Here is a 12,862-nt window from a genome sequence, read left to right as displayed (position 1 = left end):
CCATTCATTACCTAACCCTCTGGCCAGAATCACTTTCCACAATAGAGTCTAAAAAAATATTTGCTTTATTTTTCAGGACCCTCTGTTCCCAAGGCATAGGCATGTTACCAAACCTTAAGCAGTTGTAATTTACTTCCAAATAGCACATTTGAGAATAAAAGGGAAGTATTTACAGTTCTACTTGGCCAATGGAGCACACCAGACACTGGACCAATGTGGGCTAAGAGGACATGTACAGGGGACTTCTGGGGAAAGCTGGACCACCTAGGACGGGCAAGTGCCCTCTGTGTCTGCACAGGCTGTGCTAGCTCACGGCTGCAGCAGCATCCTGGACGCGTGAAGAGACAAGGCTGAGGACTAGAGTCAACACACTGAGGACAGCTGTGTGACAAGATGGGAAGACCAGAATCCTTGCTGACTGTCAGGGGATAGTCTGCTTCCTTTTTACATAATAAATAACGTCATCTTTTTAATTAGCTCTTTTTTTTACTAACACCAAAAGCATCCTAATATTTATAAATACTAAGATTTAAGAAATTTGAGACCATGGGTATTTCATGCACAACCCATTCAATTATCAAGCCGTTCTATCCATTCTTCCTCTAGGCTTATGTAAACTCTTTTTTTTCTTCAATATTGGAGTATATGAAGACTCCATTAATATTTTTAAGGTGAAGATGTCAATTTCAAAAAAAAAAAAACCACACTACATGACATCAGTAAAACTATTAACCAATCTTATAGTCTACTTAAAATTACATTAATAAAAAAAATTAATACCTTCGAAACTAACAAAAGTTGCTCTAAATAACAGAATTTAAAAAGCAGTGTGGAGTAGTTCATAACTCAATCTCATTTCATTGTAATGATTAGAACACAGTCGATCCAACTAAAGTAAAAAAGATGTGTGCCTAAAAAGGACACACAAAATAATGACGGCAGATTCTCACGGCACGGCGCACGGAGAATGAAGTCTGACATTAGAACAGGGGGCCAGGGTGCTGGCTCGGCACGCCCGGACGACGCGGGCCCTGTCACGCTGCTGCGTCACACCCCCTTCCACACCCACTCACATCCTCCGCTGCCTCACTCCACACAACATGCTCATGTGATCTTGTAACGCAGGAAACTACCAGGGCCCCAGCATTTACGAGACTTCATTTATTGAGAAAAGGGGACCGGCTTGTCCAAACCTATAAATTTGTTTACGTTAGGTTAAGGAAGATACAGATTAAGGAGCTCTCTCTTCTGTGTCTGTGAATAGGTCCCAGAAATGACACTGCCAAGTACAAGGAGATTCAGGAAGCTCAAAGCGAATTGTGCATATGAAATTCCAGGCACCGCTGCAGACAAGTTTCACGTTATCTCATGCAATCCTCACATAATCCCTACAAGGCAGGTGTTCTGGCAACAGTTTTACAAATGAGAGGTTGCTGCCTTGAGAAAATTTAAGCAAGTGACATTGCCAGCATTTTAGCCAAGGTCTATCTCAATAAAAAGGAGAAAATGGCTGATTACATCATTGTACGTTATAGATGTGGTTTCTGCTATTGATTTTCATTAACATAAGGCAGAACCCAGGACTGTACGGCTTTTCCCTTGATGACAGGTGTAGGGTGCATAGGAATATCACTGTCGTAACAGATGTCAGCATTAATACTCATGCTTTTTACGCTAACCTTAGATTACCCAAATCGTGAGGCTGTATTTAGTAACATAATATCAAGTAATTTATATCAGAGAAAGGAATACATAGCTATATTAAGATTAGGAAGCAGTTTAAAAGTTAAACTTTTAAAAGTTAAACTGCTTCCTAATTTTAATATAGCTATGTATTTGAATAGCAAAAAAAAAGAACTGGTCTGGGAGTGAGTGGTCATTCAAGCAGCAGATTTTATTTGAGATGGGGCTGCCTCTCTCCACCTCAAGTCACGGCCACAGACAAGAATTCAAAGTGGGAAGGTACTACCTCTGAATAACGGTCGACTGACACACACAAAACTTTTCACTCTTTTCCTAACAGTTTTAGGAAGAAAAGAGGCATGCTTTTGCAAAGGTGAGTGCAGAAAGACATGTGACTCCATTTTGGTGATTACGATAGCTATGAAAGAATTATTGTTTCCTCTCCTTTGTAGCTTCAGAGACCCCTCAGGAGGAACGGCTGAAAAAGTAATGTCAGATTGATCTACAGAACGTGATTTAAAGGGTCCTGCTGTTAGCAAGCCTTCCTGAAGAAAGCCCCCAAAGACCTGACAGATTTTTATTACAGTGCTTACACGCAACTCTAAAGCCTCAGTAATAGTTACAGAAAAGGTACTGTATATGGGTTCATTGAACAAAAATTTGAAAAACTAAGAGTTTCTGAAAAATGATTACATGATGTTCTTCACTTATTCTAAAAATATGGTGAAATACAGATACAACTTTAAATGTTAAACTAACGTTACATTTCTGAAATACACCAAACGTGGTTGTGATAAATAGTCCTTCGTGTACATTTCTGGATTCATTATACTTATAGTTATGATTTTGCATGTATGCTTCCTTATGAGATTGGCCATAAGGTTTTTTTGTAACGTCCTCATCAGCTGTTAGTATAAAGGCTAACTGAAGTTTAGGGCTATTTCCCTCGTTCCTTACAAGGGCTTCTGCAGGACTGACATGTTTTCCCCGAACAACTGGCAGACTTCATGAATCACCAAACCACATGGGCCTTTGTGGGAAGGTTTTAAATTACGTGTTTGGTTTCTTTACTAGATCTAAAATTATTTACATTTTATGTTTATTTTTGTGAAGATTTTCTAGGGTTTGCTTTTCTAGGAGGTTGTCCATTTTATCTAAACATTCAAACGTGCTGGATGCCGTGGTCTATCACAGTCTCTTGTGCGTGTAAATGTCAGCATCAGTGACACTCCCACTGTCCGTACCTAAAAAGATAACGTGTCCCCGCCCCCGTCCACCCATCTTTGTATGAATCACCCCAAAGCGCTCCCAGCTTCATTACTCTTTTTCAGAGCCATCTTCTGATTTTGATGATCATAGACACCGTATATTTACTGTACGTTGAACTGTTTTTATTACTTTTTCCTTTGAATTATTTTATTTAAATTGTTATTCTAATACATTAAAGCAGGTGATGAGTGCTTTGATTTCATCCCTTCTGTTTTTGCCATTTGTAGCTACTAAATTTCTCTCTCAGCATGATGATTGCCATTACAATCAACAAGTCTGGGGTGTAATTGGTATTCTCACCTCAATTAAGGTCAAAACTATTTTCCATTTCCACTGTGAGTTACTCTTAACCATTGCTTTAGAGAAGTATGTGTCTTCACTTACAATCATATTGAACTTTTCTAGTCATCTATGTGTTTTATTTGTAGATTCACATTCTAAATGATGACAGCCTTTGAAATTTGGTGAAATGTGCCATATTAGAGCATAGGATCAATTGTTATAAATCTATAACTTGATGTATAGTTACATATTCTTACTGATTTTTTCATCGAGACAATTTTCGTATAATAAAATTAACCCCTTTCACTATTTAAAAGTGTGTGATTTGGTGTATTTTAATATATTCGCAACCATCACTATTGTCTAATTCTGGAACATTTTCATCCCTGGAACAAACACCGTAGCAGGCACTCGCCATCCTCACCTCCCCAGACCTGGCAGCACCAGGCTACCTTCTGTCTCTACAAATTTGCCTATTCTGGATATTTCCTACAAACAGAATCTTATAATACGCAGCTTTTTGTGTTTGGCTTTTTTGCTTTGCGGGATGTTTTCACGGTTCGTCAGGTGGCAGCACAAATCGGCACCCGACTGCTGACTCTGGCAGTTGCTTTGTGAGCTTCTAGGGATTTCTCTGCAGTACGTACATCATCAAGAGAGAAACCTAATTCTTCCTTCCACTCCCACAAGGCCGGCGTCCGGGGTCCCACCTAGGCCTCCCGGGGCCACCTCGGCGGCGAGGCTGGGGTGGCGGGTGCCACCTGCACCGAGTGCCCTCTGAAAGCTCACCTGCGATTTCATGCCTGCCGTGGGAAACGTCGGGGGACCAGCTCAGGGCATTCTCAATCTGCAGAAATGACCTGTGACCATAGAAGGTCCCGTGAGGCACTGGTTCTCAGGCCGGTGACACTTGGGTCCTGGTCACAACCATGTATTTTTGGACCTATCTCCAGACACAGAGTGTGGGGGCCGCTGACCGACACGTACTCTCTCTCGGAGTCCCTTCAGCGCCCAGGGGGACGTCCCCGAGAACATTGATGCCACTTACTTTCACTAAGCAGGTCAGCCTGCTGACCCCGGCGCCCACGTGAAGAGCGCCTCCCAGCCCGCGGGGCAGCGAGGTCACCCCTGGGAGCCCCACAGGCCCTGTGCACTGGGCGGCCTCGGGGCGGCCTGGCAGGGGTCCTTGGGAGTGTGGGGGCGGGATCAGATCTACAGCGTCTAGGTGCCTAAGATAGAGTTCCCGTCACGCTGCAAGTCACGTGGGAAAATGAAGCCAGAAAAGCTTAGCTTTATCATCAGAAAGGTGGATTCTCCCTTCAAATGCTCCACCACGCAAGCAGCTTGCACAATGGGATCTAAAACACTGAGTGCTGAATTACAGAAAATGCTTCTTTAATGAGAAAACACTTGTTTATTTGCATTGTTCTGTTATTTTTCAAACCATAAATTTTGAAATAAACTGAAAGTATAAAGAAAAATACGTAACAATGGTAACCAGTAATGTTTAGTTAATATTATTAGCATATGTCTAGAACCTCTGCTTTCTTACCCACCCCACCCCCATATCCTTCCAAGTGTTCACTTCCAAGCGCTCATATGGTAGACACATGACGGAGGAGAGCAACACAAAACAAAGCAACACAGGAAAACAGAAGAAATAGCAAAACAAAGCAAAACAGAAAAGTAGAAGAAATCTGGCTATTTGACAAATACAACAACAACATAAATACTTATACCAGCAGCGGCTAAGCTGTTTAGCTTCATCAATTAAAATTCAAAGGGTATAACTAAATTAGAATTCAAAATCCTTCAAGTAAATGAAAACGAATCATTTCAAAATACAGCTATAGAAACTCAAAGCAGCAAAAAATGCACATATGAAAACACAGTGCCTCCTCGAACATTACGTAGGTTCATATTTTTCTTGGTAATGGTACCACAGCAGTTTGGACTCATACATACTTGGAAAATAATTGTTTGAAGGGGGACACGTTGATGGGTGTGTTTCAAAGCCTCAGAACACCGGCATGTCTAGAAAAAGTCACCCCTGCACTAGAGGGGTGACTTCTCCAACTTGTCTAATGCTGGAGAAGCGGAGTCCTAGCCATGTTGGTTAACCAGAGTTTCATGCTGATTAACGGTGTGCCTTCGTTAATTTTACATTTTGCTTTCATTACAGATGCCGCTTCCTCCTAGTTTTAGTTTTTAAAGGGAACACATACAAAAATCACATGGTGTATCATGTTATAAGAAAATGACATTATTAAAAAAAACCCACATAAATGTCATTTTCCCAGTTTGCCTAAATGGACACAATAAAAGGTAAGAGCATCTCAATTTAAACTAGAAAACCTTATCAGGTTATTTAAATTTTTCCTGAATTTTTTAGTATTATAAACCTAACATACTAGAGTCAGGTCTGATTATCAGGAAAGGGCAACCCGGGGGTTTTGGGTTTTGTGCCCCCAAAGTACTAATGACTGTTGACCTAACCCTCATAAAATTTCATTCAGTTGCAATAACGAAATAAAGAAGAATGCTAAATCTCATCCAATCAAAGCCGTATGTTTTTGAAAATCACATACTGTTTAAACAATATCATTTAGGGTTCTATTTACTTCATGGCCGCTCATCAGTCTTTATGGAAAAATAATGTTTTTAATGTCATTAAGATAGCGTTTGTCACAATGCTGCTATGGTTGCTTCAATGGAAAGAAATCATCTAATTCACAGGGAATGTTTCAGTACATGTAACTTGGTGGGAATTCAGAAAACAGCAATCACTAAATTACAATTATTATAGGAATGGATATAAAAAATTTAAAAATAAAAAATATGCTTATGACAGGAAAAGACTAAAATTTATCAATAAATGCCTATCAATAAAACCTCAATAAGTCTACTTCTGATAGGTGGCTTATTACTTACTGTGCGTTTATTAATATATTTCCAAGGAACAGCTTTTGACAACAGTGCAATATTTGTGAGGATTTGTAGATGAGTTTTTTAAAATATATGTGTAAATGAAGTAAAGATATATTTAAAGATACATCTAGGCTAATCCTGCCTGAGCATAGCTCTCGAAGGAAAAAGACTTGGTATTTTTAGTTAATCATGAGTTAAACATGGAGTTATAAGGAATCCTGTTATTTATTTAGGCAGTAAACATATTTAGCTTCAATTGTATGTCAGAAATAAGGGTAAATAAAACATAGTCCTTGACCTTGGACAGCTATATATTCTAGTGCTAGAGACAGAGAAGTAGTTAAAATAATTAAAATGAGACATGACACGTTTATAGCGGGCGTGTTGGGGGCAGAATGGGCCGAGGGAAGGGGCCCACGTGCTCAGGGAGGATGCAGAAGCCTTGGTTAAGCAGACTCTCCAGTGTCAGCAGCAGGAGAGGAAGGGCTGCTACTCACTGTTATTAGTCAGGTGCGCACTCGAAGTTCATGGTCAGGTTGGGGCCTTCCATTTCAAAATGGGAATAAACTGGGAAGACATTTAGCAAGACAATGCCAACTAGAAACACACCCTTACGAGGAAAACTGAAAACGATGCTATTTAGTTAAAGAAAGTTGTGACGTCAACTTTGTGACACTGTTTCTTCCGATTCTTATAGAACAGGCCATGACTAACCTATCGACGACCCACTACATTTGGGGCTTTGCTTGGGTTATAACGGACTAGCTCATTTCAGACCAGAAATAACTAGAAAAACTGAATAAAATGCATTAAATCTCTAAGGGACTTAGAAAGTTACTGGGACAACCAAGATTTCATGGACAAAACCTCAGACTGAAAAGAAAATGCTGGAATGAAACTTCTTTGGTGCCATTTTTCCTTCCCTGGCATCTGCGGATTCCTAAGCAGGGCCCGTAGGCTGAGAGTGAGGCGGAGAGCAGTGTGTAAGAGGCTGGGGAGTTGGCGGGGAGCTGGCGGGGAGCTGGCAGACCTTCCACGGTCCCCCAGGGCAGGGAGGGGCGGAAATGGAGCTGGGGCCAAGGAAGGAGCCCGGTTAAGACAGCAGATCCCGAAAGCCACACTCAAGGAGGGACGGCAAACCTGAAATAGACCAGCCCTCAAAAAGAAACTGAAACCTGGCTTGAGATCTGCTCAGTCCCAGTACTGAGCTCAGGAGAGACGCCCGAAATGCGCAACGCGAACATCGCTAGAGGAAGACAACATCCCGAGGTGGAGATTATCCCTAAAATATCTTTACGCAATGATTAGGCTTCAGTCATAAATTACAGGCTATCAGAACACAAGATCAATTCACACATACGACTACAGAGACAAAAATAAAGTGAAAAAAACTGAAAGTGTTGCAAAGGTGATCCAGATGTTAACAGTATGATATAAGGACTTTATAATAACTATGATTCGCAGTTTTATGAGAATATATTTTGGGATAGGGAATTTTAGTAAATAGCTAATATCTGCTAATAAAAACCAAAAGGTATTTATGGAACTAAAAATAAAATAACATAAATTAAGAACTTGATAGGTGGGATTGCAAGATTAGACACACAGGATTAATGAATTCAAGATAACTCTGAAGAAAAGAAGTTAAGAAAATGTCTAACATACACGCAATTATAATTCCATGAAGAAAGAAGACAATGAAATAGAAGCAATATTTGAAGAGGTAATTACCAAGAACTCAAACGACATACAAAAATTAATTTAAAGTATATTATAGAACCAAAGAGAAAGGTAATACAATAAAAATATACATCTAGAAGACAATGTAGGAAATGTATCTTCATGAATTTCCTTGAAAGAACACAAAAGACAGTGTCTGAATGGCAGTCGGGGGATGATGGGTTGGACTGCGTGAAGAACTAACAAAACAAAGAAATTAAGAGAAAATTCAAGCCCAAAAGGAGAGAATATTTACAATACATACATCTATCTAACTCATGTATAGAATTTATGAAAAAAAATCTAGAAATCGGTAAAAGTACAGGCCAGCCAATGGTCAAATGAGCCAAAGGTTTGGGTAGGCACTCCTCCACGGAGGATATCCAAATCACACATGAATATATCTTAAGATCGCTTAACCTCATGACTTTGCGAGGTGATGCAAACTGAAACCATGATGACATTGCCACCTGTTCAAGTTGCTGAAAAGAGAAAGAAAATATCAAGAATAGCAAGTAGTGAAAATAATGAGAATTCTTACAGGCTGATGGACGGAGTGAAAATGTGTTTGTATCGATTTTGAAAAATCATTTTTCAGTATTTGCTAAAGCTGAACTTATGCATAAAGTATGAGCTAGACATTTCATTCTGAGAAACAGGTCCACTTGAAATAAGTGCAGTAAAAGGCATTTACTAGAATGCAGGGAGGTTAATGGCAGTATTTTTCATAATAGACTGAAATTAGAAACAACATCAATATCCATTAACAATAGAATTGATAAGTATATAGTATATTCAGAAAAGAGGATACTACACAGTAATAAAAATAAACAGAATACTGACATAAGCAATGATGTGGATGAATCTTGCACACAGAATACTGTAAAGGAGGTCGTACACTGTACACAGTGTTTCCTTAGAAATAAACATAAAAATGAGCAAAGGTTCTTTGCGGACTTGCTCGTGAGGCTGGTGACTGACCTTGAGAGTACAGACAGGTGTTGTTAGAAAGTAGGAGAGGCCCAGCAAGGCCTTCCAGGTATTTTAAAGTCTGATCTGTAGCTTAGTTCTCAGTCTGGGGCTATGTGCCATGGGCGGCCATGGAGATACTACCAGCGGCATGTAAATCCATACATAAACCAAATATCTTTACTGAATGAATGTTTCATTCGCACGTGCTATTTTTTAAATGTATTGGGAATTTATTTTGATTAATACAAAAATCACTTAAATTGTTATTGAAATCACGGTAGCTTTCTGCTGTTAAGTATTTTGTTAATCAATAGTTACCAATAATAATAATAACAGTATAGTTGTTTATGAAATATTTTCACATTAAAAATGTTTCCTATACATGAATAAAATATTGGAATCATCAGCTTAGATGATGTTCTTGAATACAGGTCATTAAATGAACGGTTTTCTCAATTCCCTCTTGATCGCATGATTATCTAAAAGAAGATACTTTTAGAATGATACAAGAAGTTAAAATAATGTCAGCCATTTGGTGAATTCTAAAAGAAAAACTCTGCTTCAAGGTCCACAGAGAGAGGGACAGGAAGATGCCAATGTCCAGGAATCTCAGCTTGTCACTGGATGATTAATCTCCTGAACACTCTTTAAGTGTTATCAGTTAACAGATGTTTGGTGTTTATCAGATCTAAAGTTTTCAGTGGTGAAACATATCGATGATTCTAATATTCCTAATTATGAGTCACAACAGAACCTGAGATAGTTTCAGATTCTCTGAAACAGTGACCTGGGAGTCTTGGCCACAGAACATGGACTATAGCCTCTCCTTCTGCTATTAATATTGTTAGCCATGTTTCATGCCAAATAATTGTATACCCCAGGGATGGAGTTTTCACGAGATACACAGCATCTGAGAACTGCTTCATTCCTCCTACGTGTCCCCGTTTCAGAGCAAACTTGCATCTTTTCTCACTGAGGTCCTTCACAAAATCAACCTTTAAGAAAACTGGAGACCTTGCATTGGGCAACAGTAAACCATCGGCGAAAATTACTGCTACATATATGCCATATGCATTGGTGACGTTGTAACAAAATCAAAGGAAATGGTTGCATCCTATGAGCTCAGAATACTTCATTTAGGAATATCACTCTAAGAAGTATTCTTACCTGATCATCTCTTTGTAAATAAGACTAACCATAATAATCCCTACTACTTGCCAAGCACATTACATTATTTCTAATCTACAAAATTATACATTGTAGTAAAAGTTATTGCCATATTATCCATTAAAAATGAGGGCTTACATAGATTAAAAATTTGCTTTAAAAAATCACATAGCTTCTAAGTGTGAGATTGGATCTGCACTCAAATCTCTCAACCCCCAGCCTGCATTTATTTTATTATACCTACTCCCTCTTCTCTTTGCAACAATCATTGAGTATATCAAGTTCTCCAAGAAGAACTTTAGACAGAATCATTTGTTTACTTTCTAAATAAATGAGAATGATTTATTGTTCCCTTAACCCAGCACTGATATGTGTGATGGGAATTTTATGACTCACGAATTCCTTCCTGCCTTGTCCCAGATATAACTCAGGCTGGTTCTGACCAAAGCCACTGCCACAGTGAGCAGGTGCAGGCCCAGACGAGACGGCACCGAAATGGAGCAAAGATGCCATTTCAGATGTGGCGCCATCATGGAAGCCTATGGAAAATGATTAAGTAGACAGGGTGACCTGTCAGCAGCCAGCGAGGGATCTGGACAGTTAATCCAACGGCCCACGTCAGCGGTTCCACATGCCCCAAACACACAGACAGGGAAATGCAAACCTACCCACAGACCCGCCTTCTACGCAGAGCACACCGTAAATCAAAAGAAACATCCAGAAATAAGACATTTGGGGATATTTGCCTCAAGAAAAAGAACTAGTGCTTACCAAGTTATTTCAACACCATTAACCTCATCCAGTAAAGACTGGGGTAAATGCTGGGGGTGGGGGGGGCGGGGCAGGGAGGCACGAACAGGAAGAAAGGGCGGGGTGGATGCTGGCCCCGAGACGGGTGACACCGCAGCGGTGGAAGGTGGTGGTGGCCCTTCCCCAGCGGGGCTGCTGCGGTCTGACAGGGTGACGGCCGCCAGCTGGACGCAGCGCTGGGCCATAACGAGCTCTCCAGCTTCCGGCCTCGACCGGCCTCCAGGCCTGCCGCCCGCCCAGGCTGGCCTCCCGTCCTCCTTGACATCACGCTGCCACCAGGGTGACCTCCCTGCCCCACGCTTCTCCTCTCTCGATCTCACACCCTCCCTTGTGCTGGCCTTTGTCGACACGGCCTGGGCAGGGCCCTGCACCAGAACGCTGCCAGCAGCCCACTCCCTCACCGGGCCCCGCCGGAGGGGCATGCTGAAGGAAACACCTTGACAAAGAGCACGGTCCCCTCCTGCTGAAACGGTGCCATCTGTACTGTACGGACATTACACTGCGGTGGCGTTTCTCGCTGGACCCAGAAAACACCGGGTCTCAGCGTCTCCACACTGCTGAGGAGGAGGGGGAGGGGGAGGGCGGTCAAGGTAGCAACAGCGGTACTCACAGCAGGAATTCTAATAAAAACGCTCTGCCTCTTAGTGGTGCCCACTTTGCGCGAGGTGCTGGGTCATTCACGAATAGCATTTCACTTGAGTGTCACAAGAATAAAGATGCAGAACATTAAAGTCGCATTTTATTTCAATATAATTATCTTGAAAAGCTGACCGTGTTTGTTTCGGGTTTATTTAGTTGGCCAGAAATAACCCCGAAGATCACAGCCACACAGGCGTTTTGAATGGGAGAACTTCCGCTTCCTCACAGCGAGGCTTGTGCGCTAATCACCCTCTAGTTCACGAATTAATGGCTTCAGACCAAGATAAATCAAAACTGGACTATGAGTTTGTCCTCCAGGCTCCATTCCAGAGACTTCTTCAATGAGAAAGAATTATTCTTCAAGAATTACCTAGGGAACTGTTTTTAAAAAACAGTGCTCAATCCACTCTCTAAGAAAAATTAATGAAATAAGGATTTCAGGGACTGGAAACAAAGCATCCTTATTTTTTAAAAAGCAACATGCAGCCAAAGCTGAAACTGCTAGATTGGCCAGAGGAATCTGGAAGAGGCTTAAGAGCCTTGATTCATCTTTGACCTAACCTTGTCCTTGGAGAGCTAGTTCGGCCTCAGTATGTCAGACCTTACATGTGCATCACAGTATATTCTCCATCAACACAAAGAATCCAGTGATCGGTATTTCAGTCGATTTGGATAGCAACAACAGGGAGGAAAAGTGTTGACTGTAAACTGTCTTTTTTCATTCCTTATCTCTTTCTCAAAAAATCTTAATGATGGCCATAAGAATTAATCAACACACTGCAACCTCTGACATTTTCCTAACAAGTCCCCGAAGACACTGCTCTGATTCCAAATGCACAACGAGCCATAATTTAACCAAATATAGCAACAAATATATGAAATTTCCACACGGGAATGATAGAGTCCCTCAGCGAATGACTCCGCCCCGTCAGGGAACGGCGGCAAATCGGGTCTCCCGCGGGGCATCGGGGCCAGTAACCCACCCCGGTACCAGACTCCTGCGCAGGGCTCTCAGCTGCAAACCAGAGAAGGTGAATCTGGGGGCTTAACCAGAGGAGGATCCCAGGGGAAGGTACCCGGCCGCTCACAAAATCTAGGAATCCTGGAGAGTCACCCTGAGGAACAAGGGAAGGCGAGGCATAGCCGGAGGTCGCCGCAGAAGGTGACACTGCTGGTGCCTGACCACGGACTAGGACCCCGTGAAGCAGGCAACGTGCCATAGGGGCTCCAGCCCTCGTTCACCCTCGCGAGGAGCCTGGTTGCGTCTGTCCTTCATCCCTGCCCGACATCATCGTTCTTCTCTTTAGAAAAATATATCCAGAAGAGATCTGATGTAAATAAGTTAATATCGGGGACCATTTCCCGTTCAGCTGAACCAATTAAAATATTGAAA

The 12,862-nt window shown here is 41.5% G+C and overlaps 1 protein-coding gene across 1 annotated transcript in view; it reads right to left on the bottom strand.

Moving 5' to 3' along the window:
- CNBD1 (cyclic nucleotide binding domain containing 1) overlaps positions 1 to 12,862 on the bottom strand; it is a 173,359-nt gene that overhangs the window by 25,507 nt on the left and 134,990 nt on the right. The window lies entirely within an intron of this gene.

The sequence above is a fragment of the Pteropus medius genome, unplaced genomic scaffold (genome assembly GCF_902729225.1).
Source record: "Pteropus medius unplaced genomic scaffold, Ma_sr-lr_union100, whole genome shotgun sequence".
Taxonomy (NCBI): Eukaryota; Metazoa; Chordata; class Mammalia; order Chiroptera; family Pteropodidae; genus Pteropus; species Pteropus medius.
Note: the sequence above shows the minus strand (reverse complement) of the source record. Positions and strands in the feature narration are given on the sequence as shown.